The 26,125-nt window shown below is 36.8% G+C and overlaps 1 long non-coding RNA gene across 17 annotated transcripts in view; it reads right to left on the bottom strand.

Moving 5' to 3' along the window:
- Positions 1 to 26,125, bottom strand: part of LOC134152437 (uncharacterized) — a 377,211-nt gene that overhangs the window by 217,864 nt on the left and 133,222 nt on the right. For 12 of the 17 annotated variants that reach the window (XR_009961013.1, XR_009961014.1, XR_009961019.1 and 9 more), the window contains one exon: positions 11,746 to 11,795. The exons of 2 other annotated variants lie outside the window; for them this stretch is intronic. This is a non-coding gene — a long non-coding RNA (uncharacterized LOC134152437). Of the gene's footprint in view, positions 1 to 5,451; positions 5,710 to 11,745; positions 11,796 to 26,125 lie in introns of those variants that run through there. 3 more of the 17 variants (XR_009961015.1, XR_009961009.1, XR_009961022.1) reach the window with 1 other exon arrangement.

Below are 26,125 nucleotides of genomic sequence, written 5' to 3'. Positions count from 1 at the left end.
AAAAAAAAAATCCATTTCTGTGAACTGCTTAAACCTAAAAGAAAAAAGGATCACAGTCTACTTCGAAGTACAGGCATACTCTAAATATAACTTGTTAAAGGTTTTCCAACTAAACACAGGGCAAACAAACACTTAAGCACTCTCCTGTTCTCTACAAAAGATTAAAAATAAGCTTTTTTTTTTTCGTTTTGGTATCAAGGTATCCTGAAATCAACCTCACTGAAAGAAAATAACCTGTAGTTATCAAGATAATAGATGTAGAATGTAAATTCAGTTCATCTTGGACTTAGGCTATTGAATATAGCCTTTAAGTAGGGATGCACTAGCACACAGGCAGCTGCACTTACTGAACTCCATTTGAAACGGTGATGCCAATATATAATCAACAGTGGCCATAAGAGTAATTTTCAGAAGGGCTGAAAGATTAAGGAGAAGACCACAAATTGGTAAAATAAGCACTCAGACTTTCGCCTCTTTACAACGTGAAGACGCACATTCGTGCTTTTTACTCAGTGCACCTTCCTCTTTGAGACATGCCGGTGAGGACAACGGAGCTGCTTTACGAAGATGGAAATACCAGTAATGTCGGTACCACTGGGAACGAAGGGAGAAGAAAACAGCTTTCGGCATGGTGGAGCAGCTGGCTAAGGGCGCACGCGACCCGAGGAGCCACGACGCCAGCGGGCCTCTCTCTGATGATTACAGCAAGCCCTAGACCAGGCCCTTGCCCTTATACATCTTCGGCGACCCCACTCACAACGCTGTCATCACGAGTTTAAGGACGTGGCCGGGAAGAGAGCGTGAACGTCCTCAGAGTCATGAAACGTGTCCGAGATCCTGGGTATCTGCCATTTTAAACCACTGAGCTGAACGCACTGCACCTTAGCCACAGGTTAACTGTCTGGAAGCGTGGCGAAGAGCAAACAAGGAAAAAAAATACAAATATGTGGCGACAACCTCTTCGCCTAATTCCCTCTCCCTTCAGGTATCTTGAGTGCACCTGCACGGCACTCCCAAGCTGATCAGTCGGGCCGCTGGCACCGCACTGGAGCTGCTCAGTGGGTCGCGGCCGTCAGGACCCGTCGCCGTCAGCTCCTGGACCAAGGGCTAGTGGTGGCGGCTGCCCACAGCGGCCCGAGGGAAGCTCCCGGGCACAGGGTATTCCCGGCAGAAAGTCACCAGCATGGTTCCCAGATCTCATGCCGATCTCACGCCCGTTTTCTCCTATACAGAGCCACCTGAAAATACCAAAAAGTCTTTGCCATTCCAGTGGCCCTGCCTAGGAAATTTGACTGGCAGGACAATGAATCATTGCTCTCAATTAAAAACATTATCTGGGCACAGTAATTATTTAAAAGCCAATCAGAATATGATTTTGTGCTTAGAACAACAATTTGTCAATTGAAACAAACGTTTTCAACCATTACGGTTTGGTAGAGAAAGAACAGAGAGGAAGTAGTAACAAAAACTACTGTGACTACCTGGCGCCTTTATGCACCCACTGCAATTTCACTTACACTCTTAAATCGCTGCAGCATAATCATAAAACAAAATCATAATTATAGGGAAAAGCCACATACAATACAGTGTTACGGGCAATTTCATTAGCACATTATATTACCACATACTGCAAGTAGCCTGCTTGCTATGTTCCCTCTTTTGTAGGAATACAGAACAATCATGGCTATTCTAATACAGAAAATGTGAAGCAGAACAAAAAAGAAATGGAGAGATATTCTGTTAAATTGGATTTTCTTGTCTCTTTCTGTAGTTTTTATCACCGAGATGACAAAACATTATCATTAGCAGTTTATACCAAAAGTTAATATTTGCTCATCATTTTCTATTTTCTCTAAACCACAAAGGTTGGAGTCTGTTACGTACTCCCCTTATCTTACTCTGTTACTTTAGAATCTAAGAGTGCACTGCGCACATTAATCTTTCATGGCAGAGTTCACTGAAGTTCTGCCAAAATTCAATAATTATGTTTCATCCAGTGCAGCAATTTATTTATCCCATTGCTGGAATTTAGAACATATAGAACAAAATGCCCAGTTTATATGAATGAAATGCCCATTAAAAACAAAACAAAACAAAACAAAACCAGCCCTGTCTCACTTCTAAAGTGTTAAAACTTGAAATAAATTCTATCAAGGGAAAAAAATGCAATTTTTACAAGCCCTCATGTTATCTTGATAAACTGAAAGCGTTCCATGGCATGTTTAATTAAACTTTTTCATATAAGTGCAAATAATTTATAAATACTTGTGATTTTTATTCAGATGTGTAACAACATGTACATTTATACTGCCTTACTAAAATATGAAATAGTAATGTCTAATGGTCATTAGAAATACCAAATGCAAAGCAAAACTTTGTAATTTGAATGGAGAATAAATTGGTTTACTGCACTGAAACGGGTAACTGGGAGTTCAACAGTCTATGGAGTAAAATCTAAGATACAAAATTACACCTAAGTTCAGCTTTATAACTGTTTTCTTTCACGATATGCTCACAAATAGATCAAAAAGTTAAAGCCCTCCAAGTAGGAAGATTAGAGGCATATTATTTCTAAGGGCTGATAAAAATAAAATAGCGTAATAGAGAATATTTAAGTGCATCACCTTTTGTAGTCTCAGGAAAAGTAACTAACCGGATCATCTACCAACTTAGTTATAAGGAACAAACAACAATATACTGGTTTGGGATTTAAAAACAGAATATAATATCAACACATTTTAAGCTTTATATTCAAAGATTTATGGATCTAAAATACTTACTGATCTTAAAGAAATGTGACACCTTCATTTGTATATTCATAAAGACAATGTATTTCTTGATGAAGGAAAATATTAATTTGCAATGTTTGCAATAAACAGCCAAATTTCTAGTGTTTTTAGTGTCAAGCAAAACTCTCTGTTACATCATATATTAAATTTTACACTTCAAGCATGCTATTAGACAAAATTTGACTTTAGATTTAGAAACTGCTCACAAAGTTTTTAGAGGCTAACTTGCTGTGATTTACAACACAAGCCTGCACCAACCAAAACAGAAACGAAAACTTCTCTAAGTGCTGCACTAGACTGTATTCACTACTTTACAGTAAAACCTTCTAGGCAAAACTAGGAATACCGCAGTGAAACATTTTAAAATTATAGTTTGGCAGTAACCAGATGTATATATTTATTTTTTTAAAATTTACTGTACCTACTTTAATAACTAGGGAGAAATTATTTCCAGACACTAGAAAAAAATTCATAATCATTTATTAAAATTCTACTGTCACATTTTCTTTTGCACCCAGTATTGTCATTTTCCCTCAATACCCTATATTAAAATAGGATTCAACTGCAGTATAGTTTCCCGCAAGTAAAACTTTTAAAGATTTCCAGAAAAAAAGTACTAAATCTCATCAACTTTAGTTTATTTTACCAATGCTCTTCATCTAGTTTGCCAACAGTTTAATCTTGTCTGCTTTGCTTCCTTATAAATTCTCTGTGTTATAATTAAACCAGAAGGAGACTTCAGAGTATTGTAATTCAGTCCCCTGCAACACGACGACGAGCAAACTCTCCCACGCAACTTTTGTGAAAGTACACGTACCGAAGCTTCGATAATACTGCCCAGTCGGGTTAGGTCTTGCGTTATGTAGCAAAAGCAACGCGTATTTATTCGCACAAACACCTTTACGGAAAAGGTACGGCTTAACAGAAGACAGACAATACCTGTAAAGCCCATTTTAACTGCAGGAACTACGGCAAAAGGGAGCAAGGTTGGGGGGAAGGGGGCAGAGGAAGGTGAGGAAAGGCTGTTCCCCCTGGATACTGCTCCTTTGGTGTGATATTGCTTGGAAGTAAACAAAATATGCAGGAAGAAGCAAGCAATTCCCCGGCTCTAACCACAAGTGTTGCTGTGTATAATAAAAATACCTAACAAAAACACTTTGTCTTTACACAGAACACACAGAGAACAGCACAGTGTGTAAGCGGGGCTCCTCGACTGGGGACTGGGTGGCTTTGTTAAATACAGATTAAGCGCCCAAAGCGTTCAGGAGCAGAGCAACAACGCGTTCGCTTGCGGAGCGGGACCCGCTCGCGCGGCATCGGTTCGGACCGCCGAGGGCGCGCGGAAGGTGAGCTCGCCCGGCTCCCCCTCGCTGCGCCCGCTCGCTCCCTTCCCCGCTTTCCAGCAACAAAGGACAAGGCAGCTCCGCTCCCCCGGCCGCCGATCAGACCCAGACCCAGATGTCGAGGAAACCGGGACAAACCCGAAGGCGTCCGTCCGTCCGTGAGGGTTGCTGCTGCACCCTTCTCCCCGGAGCAGATCTGGGCATGTATTTTTGAACGGTTTTAACGAAAAAGCTTCCCTCCCTTACGCAGGGCAAACAAAGAAACTTCTAGAAAACGTGATTACTTACTGGTCACCGAGCATAACTTACTGAGATAAAAAGTTTAGAGATTCATCTGCTTTTTATCTGCAAGTGTTCTAAGCAACCCCGTAATTCTGTATCCTGCTTCAACGTGACAATTAGGGCTGCTCTGGCATGTTGAAAAATATAAAGGTACCAACTATCCCCATTATGCCATAGCTCACTGTAGCCTACTTTTCGGCGGTGCGTAAAGCTGCGGAAACTTAGAATGATAATAGCAACAATTTGGTACATTAGGAAAAAACAGAGCGCCTCCCCCCCACCCCGAATGTTTCAGCTATACTGTATAAAGTCATTTTGACATGCCTACACAACTGGTTGTGGCAGCTTTCAGACATGATTCCTAATCACAAAAAAATGCTTCAGGTTCTTTTAGCGAAAGCTTGCTGTTGGGAAGTTGATTTTGGCCAAGTGCCAAAATCATGTGCAAAAAAAAAAAAAAAGGGGGGGGGGGCTCATTACCGATTCATGGCAGCCTTCAGCACTGACAAAAAATGTGACCCAACAGGCTAAAGCAACAACTAAAATTAAAAAGTACGAGACAAAGACAACTTACTTAATATTCCTTCCATTGCCACATTAAACTTTTCCGTAATTAAACCCTTGTTACTTCAAAGCAGTTTTCAACTACTTTTAAATGATTGCACAGGCAGTCTGTAAAAGTGGAAAGCTTTTCCCTGTAAATTCTCCCTATCTGCTTCGCTTTTAAAAGCATTTTTGTCCGATAACAGAACTTTCTGCTGTACGTCCCTACGAGAAATCCCTCTTAAAAAAGAAGCAATGCGCCGTGCACATTTAAACTCTAAAACTAAGCAGATCACTACAACATTTTGCAAGCATTAAAATCATAGGAGGAGTGAGGAGGAGGGGAGGAGAGAAAGAGCTCAGCATACAGCAGCAGCTATTTCTAAACTTTCTCAAAAGATTATCAAAATGCTCATGCAAACATTAAGCAATTGCAATTAACAGAGCTCACTGCACAACTAGCCCATAAAAGCAGATTTGATACACAGCCTTACCTAGATGTCGTCTGGCTTTTCTGTGGATCAAAAAGTTTCCTGCCTAAGCACACAGATATTCTTTCACAAACCATAAAGGCCCCTTTTATTAATCCAGCACTGTAACAGCCTGCTTTCTACACCACGTTGAGAGCGGGATGCGTCAGCTTTCAGGAGAAAAACAGTCTTAAAACACAATTAGTGGCGGATTGTATAATAGTGGATTTATCTTAAAGAGTGAAAAGGCATTTTTTAAAAAGCAAAGAGGGTGCGGTCAGATGTTAGGCTATCCCTGAGAAAAGGGGCCTAGGCTGCACTAGTACCTAAATACTAGCAGAAGCTTACTGGGAAAGGAGCCAATGGAATGACTTTGTTTGACCCAGCTGCCAATCTCTCCTGAAGCAGTGCGCCAGACTAAACACTGACACTATTTTAACTCAAATCAGGCTACAGCAGCTGTTTGCTTTCCGGCTCTCAGCTATGCACCAGGGCCATGATGACTCTGCACAGCACATATGATAGAGCTGGGGCGGTTCGGCTAAAATACGTTCCATGTTCGGTGATATAAGAGCGGTTTTTGCATGTCTATCTGTGTCTGTGGTGGGGTGTTTTCCAAGCACCCCCACCTCCATTTTCCCAAAGTGAATAACAAGGAGATCGGAGTCTCATAGAAAATTCAGCAGTACGGTGAAGGAGAGAAGTTCCTGTTTATGGCTAACAAGAACCAGAATATATGGTAAAGGTGTGCATGTGCATGCTTCACTCAAAATCCATCTCGAACCTAAAAATATTTCTTTTCTTGCTCCTCAGGGCTCTAAAATTACTCAGCATAAAAACAATCAACAAACATTCTCCTTCTCACTAGCTCTAAACTGTAAAATGAATGCGCGTGTGTGTGTATGTGCGTGCACGTGTACATGACTGTAAGAATGCAGGCATTAAATGGGTGCATACATGCACACACTTACATATGCATCCAGACTCTCATCTACATAATATATAAATAATATATAATATAATAAATAATGGGCAAACTGCACTCTAAGCAATGAAGTTATTACAGATTAGCCCTGAGGGTGGAACTTGATAGCAAGTTACATATGAAAGTACATGAGACTGATAAAAACATATAAGCATCTATTAGTAATAGGCACATGGCAGGGCTGGCATATCTTTTCTAATACAAAAAAAAAAAAAAAAAAAAAAAAGTGAAAAAGATTTGCAGCAATGGAAATGAAGCACAAAATCCAATGAAGGCATCAGCAGTACTAGACATAAAGCAAAGTCCAACACAGCACCTACAGTTTTGCAGCATTTGCACCCAAACTCTGCCATGATACTTAATTTAGCCTAAACTTTATTTCCTCTCACCGCACCACGGAGGCTTACTGGCTTCTCCCCAAAACTTAATGATAATTCCCCTTCAGTAAAAATTCGTAAAAAAACTCCCACTTAAAACCAAAAGGCGCAGAAAGGGAAATCAACCCTTTTTCCTTATTTAATACAAAACCAAATGACTTCTTTTGATGCAGAGTAAGAGAGGGGAGAAGCTCTAGCTCCTGATAATGGAATGCCTTCAGTGGGCACTGCTGGATATCTGAAATTCAGCATATAAACTCAGCAGAGATAATGAGGGAAAAGAAAACACAAAAACAAACAAGAAAACCCAAATGGCAAAAGCTCGGTCTGTTGGTGTGCTGTAAGGTATTGCATACCAATTGTTCTCCATGAGCTGTCAACACGCCACGCTATCCAAAACCAGTGGCAGTTACTGGTATTGCAAGTCTAAGGATCAGAGAAAGATTTCTGTAAGCTTAGCTCTCACTACCTGCACCTCTCACTGGTCCTGATATATATTAACAGTTAAACAGATGACCCTGGAAGATCCTGTTGCTGAAATGGAAGATTATGTATAAAATGCCCAGAAAGTGCCTGCAATTACATTTACACTAAAGGGAAAGACACAAAAAAGGCAGTTGCCTATACTGAGAAATCTGAAATCTTAAAGTGGCAGACAAGTGAGACAAAACCAACTGTTTTTACAGTACCTCTCTTCTCTGACTGAAAAGCATAGTAAACTTTTATTGTAAATTAATTTACAGGCCCCTTAAAGAAAACACAACTCCTTAGCAGGGAGAGTTATGTGTCCGATGAACTGACACCTCACATTGCCCCACACGAGAAAGACAATACTGCAGCAATAGCTGTAGAAAGACACTAACACCACCAAAGCAAGCATGGTTGGAAAGAACAAAAGTACAAGATAAGAAACAAAATATAGACTGGAGTGAAGCTCTGCCAGCTCCTTGAGGCAGAAAAGAAGGTAATATGGCCAGATGAACAGAGAAGGAATGTAGCAACTACATTTTAGAATGACAGGGAGCAAACGATGTTGCTCTCAGTGAAGCCAGCAAGGAGCTTATCCAAAGCGTGACAAGATCAGGATGTGATAAACCATGGTGGATAGGCACTTAAACCACTAACATAAAAATACAAGACTATACATTTGAAGAGGTGGAACACAAAAGGCTTTTAATTCAAATACATTATAATCAGCAGAAAGCTCACACACAGCCTTCTCCTCCTTCTTGGAAAGCTAGCGAAAATTAATTCAATCTCTCCTGCTTTTGTTTATGAGGGTGGCTCCTCATAGCATCATTTTGATTTGTAAGTTAAATACTCTTGTCATAATTGCTCCAGGGTGGCTTCAGGAGAGGGAGGTGGTATCTGGCATTTCTTCCCCTCTTAATCAAACTTTTGTCACCCTTGGGCAATGCATGAAGAAACACAGAGAAGCACCGGAATCAGTAACTAGTAGTGTTTGGCTGACAAATACAAATCTCTTTCCTTCTAAAAAACTGTTCAAAATTCTCATTATCTTATAAATGAAGCATTAGTACAGCTAAGCATATTTGTACTTTCGGTTGCAGGTAATCTCTGGTTGCTCCTAAAAGGGTTTTCTATAACATATTAATCTTTTTTACCTTAATTTTGAAGCTGGGGAGCTGAATGTGTATGTGATTACACTGTGTATATCTACTCCTTCTAAAATCTCTTGAATTCATTGGCCAGTATTGATCATATTTAAGATCAGAGGTTTCAGGTGTATTTTCAAGAAACTCAGCAACTTTGAGATCAAATATAGGTCAAAAGAACAGAGGAGAGAGATTCTATCAGCATCCCCATGATCATATAGAGAAAAATCTATTAGAAAAAGAGACCTTCTAATTGCCCTGTCACATTACTATCTTCCATCAGACCATATATTGTTTTATATATCAAAGTTCAACTGACTTCAAGAGATGAGTCCATAGTAAAGAAAACTTCAGTAGTCATGAACTCCCTTTGTTTTGTTGGGGATCTGATATACAGCATATCAGACAAACCCTTCAAAGCTATGTTTTGCTTTTTGGTTTCAGCTATTCAAGTAGAATGACTTGTTCTTGCCCTCATTTCTTCTACTTTAATACCATAATTTTAGGCCATTACTTTATGACCAAATAATTCTTCAAGTCAATTGCAAAATCCTAATTTGATTTCAAAGGCATCAGGATTTTATCCTTTTCAGCCCCAAGCCATAAGCAAATTGCCAGGGGGGCCCAGAACATGACGCATGTAGAACACTGTGCAGCTAGACAAGTGATTTATTACATAGTTTTAACTTCCACTTGTGCAGTAGCCACTTCTGGAACAGTTGAAGGGCCGAACTGTGACATAAGCTTGCAAGTCATATATGCTCTTATGGCATTTGAGACTCCCACTTTCTACACCTGTTGGGTCTTTCCTCACCTGTTGAGCCTTCCACTCTCAACTTGCAGTAAAGATTGCTGCTAGTCTGGGGGTGGGGGAGAGGGAAAAATAAATTAAGCATAGAATAAAACATGCATTTAAGTATTTCAGATGCTTCAGGTAAGCAAGATAAATTTCCAAAACCCACGGCCTGACCTCAAACATTTCTCTGCCTGCTCCTTTCTTAGCACTTAATACATCCCAGACCACTGGTTTATTAATGTGTTTATTTAATATGTTTATTGTAAGCTGGAAGACAATAAGGCAAAACAAAAATTATAGGAATACATGCGTACTTTCTATTAAAAAAGTGAGAAACTTAAATCAATTTAGGAGACACTCACCTATTCGTGTTAAAATGGAACCCAGTTGTTAACTGCTGAGAAGAAACTTGCCTCAAGAAACTTGATTGCATAAATATCTTTCATGAAGGATTTGCATAATCCTCTGTGTCAGCCAGTGCCTACCATACCACTACCAGCAGTAGTGCATTAGACTTTTCTATTGCATTTGGTTGGGAAAATCTGGTATTGCCATAGTCCACAGACATCTTTTAAAGAACAAGATAGAACAGTGATTTTTGTAACTATGGAATTAGTTTATTTCAGCCTCTAAAATTAGTCTTACACAATCTCATCATCTCCAGATGCTCCTTTATGCTCATAAATCCACTAAAATGTTTATATTGTCCCATGCAAAGGGGAGAATGCCTGCTGTGGATTGTTGCTCCAAGGCAGCAATAACTTACTATGTCTTTTCTGTAGCAAGTTGCAGTGTTTTTGTGAAGTACAATCTATAGACATTTGCTCTTTCCATCACACCTCCCACATTTCCACAAGCCACAACATATTTATGCTTCAAGACATCTTCTGGAACAAATCAATTTTAGTTTTGAATTAAAATACGGCATGACATGAGACAGATATAGCTGGGGTTTCTCCTAAGAATAAATTTGTGTGCTTTTAGAACAGAGACCAAGCAAACATCAAGTTTGCATATATACTCATTACTTATATGCCAAGGAAATAGCTACCATATGTATTAAAAAGTCAGTATCAAACATAATTAGATTAGATATAATACGACTGGGCCCCCAAAGACCACCATCCAATCTTCCTCATTCCATCTGGTGGGACCAATTATCATATTATTATACTGAGTAGTGCTGAGAATCCTTCAAAGACGAGGACCCTATTGTGTTTGCAAACAAAAAGGCAGCTCTTGCCTCAAACATCATCTTACTATTTTGTCAATCAAGTGCAGTCTTGGCACATTAGATCCTTTCCTCGAGTTCATACACAAACTTAGCTCTCTCCTTCTCCCATCACCATACTCTCTCTCATAGTTCTGACTACAAGAAAGGACACAGATGTTCCAGCTTTTCTCAGTGAGTAAACACCTTCTATTCATTTGCTTTATATTATTTTTTCTATCAAGAGGTAGGATGAGGAAAGAAAAAATTAGAAAAAGAAAGTGGTGAAGAATGATTGAAAATTGTTGGTAATGTAACCCTCCAAATATTAAGCAAACATTAACATTTGTTTCATATTTAGCACTAACTACAAAAATGAGATGCATGTAAAATAAATACTATTTATAGTATTCCATACTATACTTCTGAGATGCTAGCAAGTCTAATAATGAATGTGATCTAGTGGTTAAAGGTGACTAGAAATCAGGATTCCTAGTGTCTATTTCTGGTCCTGCTTCTAGCTCCGTGGGTGACCAGGAGTTTAACCTCTCTACCCCAGCTCTCAGCTGACGTAAACTGAGATAGGTCAAATGACATGTGACAGGATGTGCCCAGTCAGACCTTTTATCCACTACCTCTTAGTTCCACTAAACGTGGAGCTGACAATATTCCTATTATATAAGTAATTAATATACCAATATTAACACTATTAATACTTGTTAAATTCTTAGAGATCCATCATTGTAGCAATGGAGGAAGAATCAAAGCATTTCATCATAAGCTAATCTAAACTGAAGGACAATTTCTGATTGCCTGTAAAGTTCATTTACAGTAGAAATAAACAAGTCTCTTTTGAATATCCAGCATAAATTTGTAGCTGTTTTAAGTGCTGTTTTTATGTAAATTGGAGAGACAGGGCATCGAATTCAGTTTTTCAGTGCATGCTTCACAAAGATAGTCCTAAACACTAATGTCTAGAGTTTTAAGCTACCTGCTTCACTGCAAAGCTTAAATAACCAATCACTCTGCCAATGTATATGCCTTTAAGTCAATGCTGTGTTGACTCTTTACATATTTTCACTTTTAATATAAACTTTTCAGACAAAAGTCTCTCTTAGAGAACAAGGACCCTACACAACTAAAATGGACAGAAGTTACCACTTTCATTTTTTTCAGTCTCACCTGTTCAAGTACAGCTGACATAGCACAGATGTAAGCATTACTCTTGCCTGAGGGAGAGCCTGTTTACCAACCTTTTAACAACTTATCATTAAAATTGTCTCAGTTAGGAATCATGATAGTATTTAGTGTTACTGTGAGGCAGAAGAACCTACCAGTAATAGCAGGAGACTAAAATTCTGTGCCTTGAGTTCTGTTCGAAGTTCTGGAGGAGAAAAAAAGAGGCAGGTGGGATTTGCATACACTGGTGATTACAAAATCCTACTTAGCAGCCATTTCTATCATTAAACACTTAAACACAACCAAAACCAATCCTGGCACTGCAGGACAAATTCTTCAGACCTTAGTGCACGTTACACTAAAATAGCTGAGTTTCCAAACTATTACAGGAGAAAGTTTGGAAATAGAGCCCTTTATTTGCATATTATAAACCCATCTATAAACTGCCTGTAGACAAAACATAACGTGTAACAAACAAAGTAAACAGTATTAGTGCTGTATTCTCCTTGCAAAACTGGCCCTTGGGAGTTTTCTTCCTTCACACCTAAAACAAGACCAACAGACTGGCCTTTCAAATCCTATATTCTTTGCCAGTCAAACAGCTAAACAAAGAAGCAATGGAGGATAAACTTTAATTATTAACTGTTATTACTGCAAATATATGATGGCGCAAGAGAAAAGCCCAACAGCTACAGTCTGTTGATTATGTTAGGTTACAAATCATAACATTACATGGCTTTGCTTAGGGGTTTGTAATACAGCAGAGTGGTTCTTACAAAGACACACAGCAGATGAAACCAACGTATTTTATCTTTTTTTTCTTATTAGAACAAAAATGCTCTGCTAGCAAACATACTTAATCAGGTTTTGTCATTATATTTTGATGTTCTAAGCTTTCCTGACTGCCAATAGCAGTGAAGTGAAAGTGCACAAAATAAAAGGTACTGTACAGAGTAAATTAAGTAGGTCATGTTCAATACTTTTCAGTTATTCACACAAATATGTTAATTTGTCACACTGCATACAGACTATCTGCTGTCCTTTTGATAAAATAGCTCCTTATGTCTAAAACCGTCTTTTATTCCAGCCCCAGCTGCATTTTATTAGTTATTTTAGACAGCACTTTATTGTCACTGGAGAAGTTTCAAGTTTAATCTGAGGCACCCTCTGGGTCCCAGCTGAAAAAGTAGCAGTTATGTACAGTAATTTTCAGTTACTGTCATATCGTCATAACTTGGTTTACATTCATGCTATATGAAGCTCCTACCATTTCAACATGAAACCCAGAAAACTGGAATTCACTTATGGAGAAGACCTTGCAACATCATTTGCTTGATGTTTCCATTAATATTAGAGATTTTTCTGCAAGTACTAATGGAGAACACACACACTTACTAGCTTACAGTCTCAGAAGTAATTGAGTATCATGAACAATCAAACATATAAATTTTGCTCATTACGCTGTACGTTTTTAATATAAAATCTTGGCAGGCAACATTCCCTAAAAACATTAAAAAGTTTAAAGAGCACACAATATCTGAGGAATGGGATCATCAAACTTCAGCATATGCCGAAACTTCCTCCAGCACAGTGCTCTTTAAAAGGTAGTAAAGAGAGAAGACGATAGACAGCAGACTTTGAACACTTTGATTTTACCTGCACTCCACTTAATGCTGAAAAAGAAGGGACCTCCAGGTGGATGTGGTTTCTACGTAACCTTAGCATATTTAACAAATGTTAATTCAAAACTGCGACAAGTCTATGACAAAGAGGTTTGGACAGCAAGCTGCCCCATCTTCATCAGTTAATTGCTGCCTTAAAAGCATAAAAGGTAGTCATTGCTCGACTGATTGAGGAGCAAGCAGAAGCAGAGCCAGAAGAGAACACATGGAAACAGAAGGAAACAAAACTGCTTTTTGGCCTTCAAGCAGAAAAATACTGCATTTTTGTAGCTTTTTTTTGGAAAGGAGAGACCGCTTTTTTTGGAAAAAAAGTGTTTGAGTTGTCATAGTTTCGACATGAACAAGCTGAAAGGAAACAGAATAATACTTGATCTTACATCATTTGATATGAAAGGCTGTGGCAAACTGCTCTCAAACATTGATGCTCATGGGTAAAAGAATAATTTGGGGTGGTGGAGTGGAATGAAAATGGTACAGCACAGACAAGTAAGAATTCTGGTTACATTAACATTCTGAGAAAATAAGAAAAATAAAAGGTGATGAGTTAGAAGACATAAAAAGAAGAAGAGAGAATGAACAGGACTGTCTTTCCTTACTCATCCAGCCTGTAACCATGTGCAAGCAGAAACTTAAATACTTTGCTACTTTCAGTTCTGTTAGACAGAACTAATGATGGACATCCCACATGTTACTGAGCCCTTGAAAGAAATCAATTTGGAAAATTATGGAAAAGCTTTTCTAGTAAAAGGCACCTGCCAACTAACAGCAGTAGTTTTGTTGCTGGAGACTGACAAATTTCATTAAATTTTGTAATCCTTTCTTGTGTATTATACCCAGAGAGCTTGTGACCGTGCAAGTCCTTTTGGTATTCCTATGAATAAAATGACTTCAAATATAAAGCAGAAATATGTCTTCAAGTGCAAAATCTGTTCCTTCTTAGTTACACTGCACTAGTACAAATGCCATATGATGTTTCACATGCAAAAGATCGTCAACTATGTCTTATAAAAATTCAGAATAAGCTACTGATGCACAGAACTGTAATAAATTACTCATCACAAGCTTAATGATTCAACCATTAGCCAACAGGGACAAAAATAGGAAGTGTTTATTTAGAATCTATGTTAAGTTGAAGTATGTTCCTTTAAATTAATCAGGTCTATCTCAGAGATGCTAAATGCATCTATAGTGTGGAACTGTGGAATATAAGAGAAACTTTCTGCTCTTTGCAGAGAGCATTCTACCTGTTAGAAAAATGCATCTGATACTCTTCTAGAGTAAATTTCCATGAAAAAGAGGCTATGACATTTTGTACCAGCTAAGCATCAAAGAAATAGTGAACAAACAAAAACATAGTGTCCTTTTCATGAAATACTTTATTCTAATTAGGCTGTAATCTGGGAGGAAAACATTGCAAGAATATATATGTAAAAATTCTTTACCTCACTATTGAAAAGAACTAACACATGCTAAGTCTTGTACCATAACTTCAGATATGGGATAAAAATGGCCAAAATGTTTGCCTAGCATCAGTGATAGAAAGTCTATGATTCTAGCATCAGTGATAGAAAGTGTATGATTCTGAGTATTATATAAAAGAGAGGAAGCAGCAAAAGTCACACACAGAGGAATTTTCACACTAGTGCAGAAAACAAAGCACAGCAAAAAATTAAAGATGTTACTTAGCCATGCCTTAATTAGTAATAGTCACGCTTTTTAAAAAATGTGATAAGAAAGCTATCTTTTCAAAAGAAAGAGTTAAGCAACAAGACTATTTATGCTGTTGTCTCAGTAGTCACTATAGGACTAAAGAGCCTGCAATTTTCAAGGTGATTTGCAATTTCCATTAATTTGTTGAAGGTTTTGTAGCTCAATAATGAGACACTTTCATCAGTTATTAGTGAATCAGAGCTGTTTGCAGCTTTAATTCAAACATAGTAAATACAAATGCAAATGTGCACATGATTTTCTATTATCCAGAGGGTGAAAGAAGGCAAATGATCTTCAGGAAAATGGGGATGTTTATCATTATTTGCCTAAAATTGGTTAACAGCTTCATGCTGCTGGAAGTGAACTGAGAGTTGCTGATGAATGCCAATATTTGGGTTGTGAGGAACCGCAAATGGTCATTTGGCACTTGGGTGTTGGCTTTCTCTTCCCAAAAATTCATAAGTCATTTTATCATAAGTCATTTTATGGATCAAGATTCGTAAGGCGGTTTATAAGCAGTTTTTGTCCACCTTAAAAAAGCATAACTGCTGGGCAGTTATAAAGATACAGTTTTATTTCTTCATCAGCTTCTTGATTATGCTTAGAGTTAAATTTTGCTGACATTTAGGATCCTTGATTATTGTGGTCTATAAAGGAAATCCTGGCACAAGTCTATAGTCCACATCTGTATTGTAGGCTTCTAGTAAAATGGATAAAAAAATGAAGTATTTAAAAGGGAACTTACTTACCTACATAGGTGCCTGACTATGTGAGTGAACACTTAGAATAATCCACAGAGTGACTAAACAGGTTCCTAAATCCTGTTGAAGTCAATCTAAAAATCAGTACAACTAAAATTTGATGTCACTGAAATCCCAGTCTTTCAGAGTATTTTTCAAAGCATCTTTGAGTGCACTGATACTTCTGTAAATCTGGTCCAAAGATCAATAAATTGAATGGTTTTCTGTCAGTTAACAAGTATAGGACATTTCCTCCTTCAAAACTGACCTGTTAATTAAAATCAAGACAAACATTTAAATAAAAGTTGGACAATGCAGAGATTTTACTCAACAGCCACTTGATGGCAGGGTCAGGTATAAAAAGATTAGACTCTGAAGTTTAAACTTAAAAAACTCAATAATAATAAAAAGCCAACACAAATGACGCATTGATTACTGGAGAATATTACCCTCTTAATAGAACTTTTCATAATGGTATTTTGAAGGTCAGCAACTGAATCAATAAGTAAACCCATAACAATTATGAATTTTAAACTTTAAAAATGTTTCCATAAAGGTTATTCCTTCAAAATCAATATATGAAACATTTTTTAATATCTATTATGAGTTTGATGGTCATTCATTCTAACATGTACTCTGCCAATGATAATTCATGGTTAATTTCTTTGAGAAGAAACAAAACAGAAGTTCATAGACACTGATTTAATAAAAATACGTGACACTGGTGTTACCAGCATGCTAACATTTCTGTAGTGTATAAATATGAGAGTGGTTTTACACTTCCTGCCAGTGGGATGATCCACATTCTTTGGTCATCCAACAGAACCAAATAAACTTAGGAGGGAAGGAAGTTTATGGGAGGGTATGGGTCAAGTTCAAAAGCTGCCTTCAAAAAGCTGCTCCCTCTCCCTCCTAATTCATCTTTGCACTTTGCTCTGCAAGCACCCAGCCTAATTATTTCAGCTGAACAACTCAAAGAGCCAAATCATTGGGCTGTAAGCTAATGACTGGTTTGGGTCTGCTTTCACATCCCAGAAAGTCTAAATACGACCAAACCCAACTTTGGACAGTTTTACACTGATTTGCTGAACAGATCATCACCAACATGCGATGACGCTCGTTGAATTAAGAGCATTGGGCAATAATGTATTGCAAACATGCAATTGCAGAAAAACAGCAGCCAGCTATGTGAACATCCATATTCTGTCCTTGATTGCGCACAAAAGAATTGTTACCAGCAATGTAAAACAAACACATATATAGGTGGATAAAAGACAATTTTGTTATTGAAGACTTTTAATACCAGGGTAAATCCTTAAGACTAAAATCTGTCCTTGCCTTATTTATGAGTAGAACTTCCATTACGACCAATGCAGCATCACAGATAGAAGCAATGTTTTAAATATAAAATTAATTTTCTATTTTTCATTACATTTGTCAGCAGTCATATGCAAGAGTCTGGATGGCACTGTTGTACTTGAGTTTTAAAGTTAGATAAATATTTTAGGAAGTATTTCCTGCTCTTCCTCTGCCGGAATTACTTGCCATGAAAAGAATCAAAACATTTCCAAAAGGAAAAAAAAAAATCATAAGTTGAGAACTGGAAAAATATAAATTCATTTCTTTTCCTGCTGTGCAGTTCTCTGCTGATTTTATCAAACAGGATTGAATAATTTGAAGGTAATACTAAACAGTTCTGGGACCATTATTACAAAAGTATCCTAAAAAGATACTTTTCAGTCTTTTATAAACCCTATGTATTTAAGTGTCAATTTCTAAACTTTTATAGATGTTGTAAGCTACTTGGTGTTTATGGCTTAAAAATAAATGTAACTTCTCTATTTTATACCTAACAATAAACAGTTTGCTATAACTGGGCTTGGGGGGTGAATAGGGAGGAAGGGAACGAGATAAAAAGAAACAACTGCTAATTGCATTTCCAAATGTAGCATTACTGTGTTCTTCCCTATACTCAGTACTGCATTTTGTTAGTGTTCATTTTTATATTTTAAAAATGCAAAAACAAAGGAATATGATGATATGAAAAAAGTTATTTCAAGTAACACAGAACTTTAAGAACTATACTGAACTGAAATAATAGCATTATAGCAAAAATTACTTCTTGTCCTCGTATAGCAAATAATAATAATAATAATAATAAAGCTTTCGCTGCAACCTCAGTGTTTTAGACATCTTTATATGAATTATGTAATTTTTGTTATTATTATTACTATTAATTTATTATTATTATTACCAAGACCCAACTCAAACCCAGGAAGCATTTGGTAGAGGGGATTTTTGCTTTTTTGTTTTTTAAGGGACATACAACTCAGTCTTCACTGTTACAGAACTCCCCTTTCATTGCTATTGACCAAACTTAGTAATTCACTCTTTTGAAAATATATAAGCTTCTTTACTAGGAATGATTGATTTTCAACCAGGTCTATAAACCCCTGTAAACAGGGACTGAGAGATTATTACTAATCAGAAGATGCAGCTCTCAGCATGGCTGCAGACACATTGGAAATTTTCCCAGAAAGTCTAGTATTGAAGAACCTGGAGGACCATCGCAGAAGACATGCTGAAATAGGCGAAATGGATGACAGTAATCACAGAATTAGAATCAATACCAATAAAACTATGTAATTTCAAGTATTAGTGATGAAACTGAAAAACAGAAAAACAAGTTTTATCTATTTGGCTATTTGTTTTGCTTGTGCAATTATAAATTTGTTCCTGGTGAGTCACAAAGCTGAAAGGTAGCCACTTTAGAACTACCTTTGTTAGTAGCTCAAAGAGTTGTCCAACATTACAGCAAATGCTGATTTAACTTTTGCAACCAGATTATGCATTTTGGTAGAGGCTGTGCAACAGGTGAGTTAATAAATGGAAGGTTCTTGCTGTACAAAAATAGGATTCTTGTTAGTCGGAGCTCTGCAGAGAGGAGCATGTGCTGGAAGAGCAAGCAAGGTGCCATGATACAGGTAGCAATAAGATGGGAAACACAAGCAAGTAGAAAGACTCAAGATACGCTACAATGGTAAAGCAGCTTATGAATGAGTCGTATGAGAGTTAAGGTGTCAACTTTTATGAAAATCTCTTTTCTGACAAATTTAATGTTCTGTAAAGGTCTGGGCAAATCTTATTTTAAACTAACCAGATATCAGTAATCACACTTTTTTCATTCAAATTGACATTACAATGACCTTAAAAAATATGTCAGTGGAAAAAGGTAAGATGCTTGCAAACATTATTTTAGCTTTGAAGCTTCACTGCTGCCTTTCTTTTGTCCTGCTAAGCAGTTAATATTTCATACTTAACCAAATAATTTAGACTTGCACATGCAATCAATTTCTCTGTTTTCTAGACAGAATTGATGAGCAACAATAACAAACATTGCATGTCCTTTAGGTATTTCTTCTTACTTTTGTTTCTAATTACTTGTTTTTTTTTCTTTATCTGTTCTTTAAAGAACCCTCTCCTCTTGATGAGTGTGAACTCTTTAATAATTAGTCTGGACATTTTTATATAAAAAAGTACAAAAGTGAACTGCACATGTAATTTCATAAGAATATATTAAAATCTTTTCCTATTTTACTTATCTACTTATCAATGCATATGCACAATACTGGGAAAATATTCCTATTGTTATTGGAACAGAAGGGGGAAAAGATAAAATATGACAAAGTAAAGTTCATAGTTTTGTGAATTATAGATGAACTAGATTTTTAACAGATACATGGAAGAGTATTTAAGGTTAGCAAGACTGCTTCATCCAATTTTTTTATGTTAAAAATTGATCGGATTTCCAGATTCAGCTACCAATTATAATACTTTTTCCCTCTTCCTAACTTGAGACTGAAGAAACACAGGTATTAAATTACATTAAATAAATTCATTCTAATACATGTTTAGCAGACCAATGTTTGGGTTTTTTTTTCTTCTACTTGTTAATGAGCTCCCCAGACTTAGCTTTCCACTTGCAAGCTGCTGCCTTTGTCCTGTGATCTGATACAATGCATGTGGAAGATAAATTTGGCAGTCCTGAACAACAACAACTGCATGAAGGTTGGCCATATTTCACTATAAATATGAAAATTGTCTCATATATCTTTTTTACTCCAAGTATATTTAACTCGTTTCTACTACCAAAGATCACAACTTACAAGAATTTGTTAGTAGAGCGGTCATCCTTAAGGAGGAAAAGAAAGTATCTCCTAGGGACTAAAAATAACACTAGATGCTTTTTAATCTTCCTCTTATGAATATATATAGACCTATCTCTTCAGAAATTAAGATACATTAAACTCAGAGCACTAGCTGATATAACTGCTCAAGTTATCTTGTAATATATGCAGGAGATGCACTACCTCAATGGAAGAAAGGACAGCAAGGCTGGCCCTGCAGTAGCACAACACAAAAGAAGCCTTTTTCTAGAATATGGAACATATTTTTTATTTTGAATTACTTAGAGCTCAGGAGTTATTAACTGGCTTCCCAACACTTCATAAATTTAAACTTTGATGCAGCAAGATACTTTAGCACATGTCTTAAAGTATGTGAGTAGTCCAATTAAGAATTGTTCAGAAGCCACTGGAAAGATACTTGAACAATATCTGAAAATATCCTGCTAAACCTGGAAATTAATGCTCTTACATTTTTTAGGTTGCTATACTTGATATTCTTTTACTTTGCATAAGCAACATTATACCAAACTTTTACAAAATGTTAAATATTTTTATAGAGAAAAAGCACAAACCTAATAACACAAATGAAAATGAAAGGGCTAACCTACAACTGTCTATAAGAAATAGGAGTCAAAATGTGCCTATTTGTTGACTTTTCTTCCCTTTTTAATTCTAAATCGTACACCAATTGATTGTCTGTGACGTTCAAACTAGTCTTTAAGTTGAAAAGCAATATGCATCACACTATTTTTCAACATCCTAACACAATTCTAACTAGCTCCATATCAAGCAAATAGTTATTTTTTTCACTCTATAAATAAGCAGACTGCTTCATTCAAGGGGTCAGTAAAATGATTTTTAGCACAACTTTTTCATATTAAAGTTGGTAGAATATGATGAGATACTGGACCAGTTGGACGCTAGCAGGGGGCTAATGGTTATCACAACTCAGATGATACTAACTTTGGAATGACATCAACATTTCTGCTTCTAAAACTCATGAAGCTAATCAAAGCAGAAATCACATAGCCACCTGGGATGGACAGGAAAGTTTAGCCATGACACCCACGAAGTATGTGTTTCAGCAGTGACAAATTAAAGCTTTCAAGCAGCTGTGATGTTTTCAAGTGGGAGAAGCTGATAAAAATCAGATGAGGTGAAATGGAGATCTCCATACAGCACACAGCTAGGCTAGGGACAGAGACAGAAACAAGATTTTCCTCTGAAATGAAAGCAGAGGAAACTACCAGAGAATAAAAGCCTGTCCTCCAATATGAGGGGGAAAAAAATCCTTGTTGTTAAAGAGAAGGGCTGAATGACATAAAAATTTCTTTCTAGAGTATTAATGTATGGGTATGAAAAGCCTGACTAATTTTCCTGTATTCCACTAGTTTTCATGAATCTTCGTGCCTTTGCAGTAAGTACTCCTTACAGCAGAATGCCCTTCTCCTTTTCTCTCCCCCCTAAAATTAAAACAAAATATCCTCATGGGAATACCTGCATTTGGATGAACTATCAGCAAGAACAGTTCAGCAAGCATTTCACACCAAGAGCATTTATTGCAGATGAATCACAGAGAACAGCTGAGATTTACTGCCAGGACACAGCAAAACCTGTAGCTGGTGACCACAGGGTTCTGATACAGAAGCAGAACTACACATTCACTGACTCAAAGGTAAACTTCTTGGGGGAAGTTTCAAGAGAAGAGCAAAAGGAATGGTACCTGATACAAGAAGTCATACCTACAGAGATCTCCAGGACCAAAATTGGCTATCATACCATGTTCTGTTTGGTCCGTATCACTTTCCATGCTGGAGAAAGCAAAGGGAAGTTGTGCTTCTCAATGGAAAGTATAGTTCATAAAAGGACAGGATTCAGAGCATGCTATTTTCCAAATAGTGTTTTTTACAACAGCCAGACTCTGCAGCTGAGGGACAATCCAAACCTCTGCACACACTAAAAATAATTTAACACAACCTCTACTACATCTTCTCTACACCATCACAGAGCAGACATCTTCATACTGTGAGAGATGACTGTGGTGGCTAGTCCAGGAACAAAGCAGGCAAGGTTATCTCAGGAATCCAATCTTTTGCAACTGAGGTTGAAGCGTATTAGAAATAAAGGGAAAGCTCTGATGCCCCTCGTGTTTTCTGAATTACAAAGAGTAGATCTCCAGAATACATGGCAACGTACTAAACACAAAGAATGAAATGAAACGAAGTGATGCCTTCCAAAACTGTGCCTGTTAGTGCCCTCCAGCTGCTTTGGGGCATTCAGTCAGTGGGACCAGAATAAAGCCAGTCTGAAGGAAACCCCCCTTCCCCATATCCATGTAGTGGGGATGCTGGGTCCTCAGCACCAGCTGTTTCACTCTTCAGATCTGCTCCTAGCTCCTCACTACTTGCTAACGTAGACATAGCCACGCTGTATTTATTTGGAGACTGAAGCAAGTCTACATATGGAGAATTTCACCTTTGACAAGTACTAACTTCATTTACATTAACACCTGTCTAGACTGTTTTCCTAAGTATAAACATAAAAATCTCCTTAGTGTATTTGGGCCCTTCTTACTTAATTAACCATATGTGACGTAAAGTGATACAACCCAGTTAAAGGTATGTCATTGTTGATAGGATCAATTACAGTCAGACATAAGTATTCATTGCTTACACCATCTGTGCTGTACTCCTAAGTGCAGAACCTCGTCAATGAAAGTATACACAGATTAACTGTATTCACTTTCATTAAAAAACACCAATCTGTTTTGTCAGCTCTAGCATTTTCTGTTAAAAAGTTGCGATAATATACTGCATTCACCTTCTCCTTCCAGCATACTGTGGCTAGTGCCACATATTTGAAGGGTTTTAAACAATTTTTGAGAATATTTTGCATCTTGAGTGGTATTATTCTTAACTAGTAGCAACTGTACAACAGTCCTGCAAAACTCAAGGTATATGCCAGCCTGGGAAATCACTGAGGTTATGGTAGAGTTCTGTTAGTTGTAAGTTCTGGTACGTTCTAATAAGCATTTTGCAAAGCTTCTGTTTCTCATTGTTATTCTTAACTTCAATGTTACAGGATCTGATCCTATGATGTTTGAGGAAAAAAACAGTAATCCATGCCTTGCAAAGCTTCAATTGCTATGTAGGTATGCCTACATACAAATACACACATGTATACATATAGTGGAAATACTACAACCAATTTAATTCCTTTGATGTTAGCTACAATGATAACTTACAACTAGACTAAACTCATATTCCTTTTCTGAAGTTAATGAACAATTTCATGGATGAGTTCTATGTATAAAGAAACTGTAAGGAGATATGTTGCACATAGCTTGAACTGGTCTTATTTACACTCCTGTCCTTATTACCAGATAATTGTTTTTATTTTAAGACATCATTATAGGGCAGGTAACATGGTCACTGAATGGGAAAGGAACTGCTTTCAAAGAAGTGCTTTAGAGCATGGGGAAAAGCTATACAACTCTGTGCTTTTAGCACCTCAGAGCAGAAGTTCTAAACACAGGCTGAATTGCAATTTACGTTTTTGCTCAGAATTGAGAGAACACACTGATGAACTATGCTTCTAATCAGGCTCCCTCAAAAGATCACATCTGCAAGGAAGCCTAGGAACCATTGTTCTAATGTTAAATGATGGTAGTTAAAGACTATATAATCTTCAATGCAGGTCACTTGAGAAAGCAGGCTGTGCAACTCAGCACATTTCCATCTTATAGAAGAGAGACTGAAGGCCATACTTAAGGATTCTCACAAGTAAAAAACCAAAAAGGGACAAATAAGATGCATTTTTATTGTTATTGTTTGCATACTGTCTACATCTCTGTTTAATTTGGAAGAGGTTTAGAGGCACATCCATTGGGAAGAGCCTAGTCAATTTAAAACCGGGGGAGAACAAAACCTCTTTTGGCAGATGAGGATTTTTTGGTGCATTTATTTTAAAGTCAGTATATAGACTTGGTCTCTAATACTGTTTAACATATCAGAGATACTAAACAGTGCTGATGAGGATACTGACTATTTCATGAAATGATCTAGTAGAAGTTAAATTATCACAGGGAGCTTAAATATGTTAATTAGAAAATAGAAACAGTTAAAACAATGAAACTAAGATTTACAGCTAGCATGCTTGTTTCTTTAGTGTTCAAAAGAGCTGAAAGCAAATCATACTTCAGGGTGCTGGAAAATATATATAAATAGGTAAAGATTTACTTGAAATCTTGAGCAGGCTCTTTAGAATACTTCTTACAATTGTGCACAACACAACTGCAAATGAGACACTGTTTACAGAAGCTTTTGATAGAAATTGTAATAAAACATTTTATGTAGAAAAGAAAACTTTCCTACTACATAGAAATATCCTCCTTCACTCCACCATAAGGCTACATAGGAAATTTTTTACCTAAACTCTAATTCTAAAATGAAAGTACCTGTTTTTTTCAAATTGTACAAAATAGTTTTTGTACAAAACTATTTAAGGTAATCAGCAAAAAAAAAAAAAAAAAAAAAAAAGAAAAGAAAAGAAAAGAAAAAAAAGAAAGAAAAAAGTCAATTTAATTACAAATAATTGTCAAACTTTTATGTAATTTTCAATAATATTTTGATAAATTCTACTGACAAACAAAAACTCCAAAATCTCTACAGAGATTCAGAAAAGCCTGAAACATCTTTTCCTTTGGGTCTTCTTATTCATAACCTCAAAATCTGATCTAGTTTTCTCTTATAACAAAAAATAACTTTAACTAGTTCTATCAGACCATAGACAATCTGACTTCCACATTAATTTCTGTCAGATTCACCTTTGAAGAAGAACCATTTTTTGAATCTCACCTGGAGGACAAGGTAAAAGTAAACTAAGCAACAAGGCCTGCTGTAATACAAAACTGAACAACCATTCAGTTGATATGAAGCTGTTCAAAACCCAATATAGAGTCAAACAGCTTGCTTGAGTTTTGAAGGTGAAAAAGTTATGTAACGAGAAATTTGTTTGTGTTAGAAAAACATTCTAGGTACTCTTTTATGCTTTCAATGAATATTCTTCAAAATGTATGCAACTGAATGTCTCAAGGAAGATATATTTTCTTACATTAGATAGCTAAACCAATTGCATACATCTGAAAGTAAAAGTTTATTGTACAGTACTCAAGCATACATAGTTTTACATGGTATTTTATTATAGATACTCTATGAGGAAGTAAATATATTTATCACAGACTATGTTATACAAAATTTCAGAAATGTACATTTTACTTGAAAATGCACATTAGATTTAATGGCACCTGTTCTTGCTCTGAACTGAAGTGTTTGGAATGAAGGTTTGCAGATCAGGTATCTGGTTCAAACACTGCATACCAGAGATTATTATGCAGGCTTTGGGGAGGAGGATGACGATAAAAGCATTAGATAAAGGCCTTGTAAGTTAATAGTATCTGCTGCACAGCAAGTCTCATCACACTGCGTCAATCCTTCCCTCTCCCCTCATTAAACACAGATTAACTGATATGTAATGTAGCAGCAGAACAACTGTAGCAATTCTGCCTGGTTGGTCTAGAAAAAAAAACTCTATGAACAAGGAGAACTAGAATTATATAGTTCCCTTCCAGGCAGTAACACCTCAGCTTAGCCTGTGCAACTAAAGAGCTATTAGATCTTACATGTGATCCTTCCTTACAATTTATATACAGTACAGAAGACATTTTAATAACCATTATGTACAACAAGTGAGTGTTTCAAGTGAAACAAACGTCATAATTATCACCATTATCCATAACGATCACTCTTCAGAAGAAATTGCCCTAGGAATCTTAAAATATTACGGCATAATTATTGTAAAGAGGCCCAAGCTGAATTTAAAGTGGATTCAGGTGTTCACCTAACAGTTAGACAATGTGTTTTCTGCAGAGAGTAAGAAGTGTGGCACAGAAAACCTAAAATTGTTTCCATTCCCTAAAACGATAAAAAGTTGTCTGCATTATACAACTTTCTATTGAAAAGTCAGGTAGTTCTGCCTGTTTCATCATGTATATAGCATTACACTTTCTTGTAGAAAATAATTAATGTCAGGAACACAAAAATATCAGTATCTAATTTTGTGAAACTTCCTTCAGATTTTCTGTATGCATGCAAAATTAATCCTTTAGGCAAAAAATTCTAAAGCGCACATTGGTGAAATCCATCTAGAAAACAACTG

Source organism: Rhea pennata, chromosome 1, assembly GCF_028389875.1.
Source record: "Rhea pennata isolate bPtePen1 chromosome 1, bPtePen1.pri, whole genome shotgun sequence".
Taxonomy (NCBI): domain Eukaryota; kingdom Metazoa; phylum Chordata; class Aves; order Rheiformes; family Rheidae; genus Rhea; species Rhea pennata.
The sequence above is the reverse complement of the archived record's forward strand: the minus strand, read 5'-3'. Positions and strand labels throughout refer to the sequence as shown.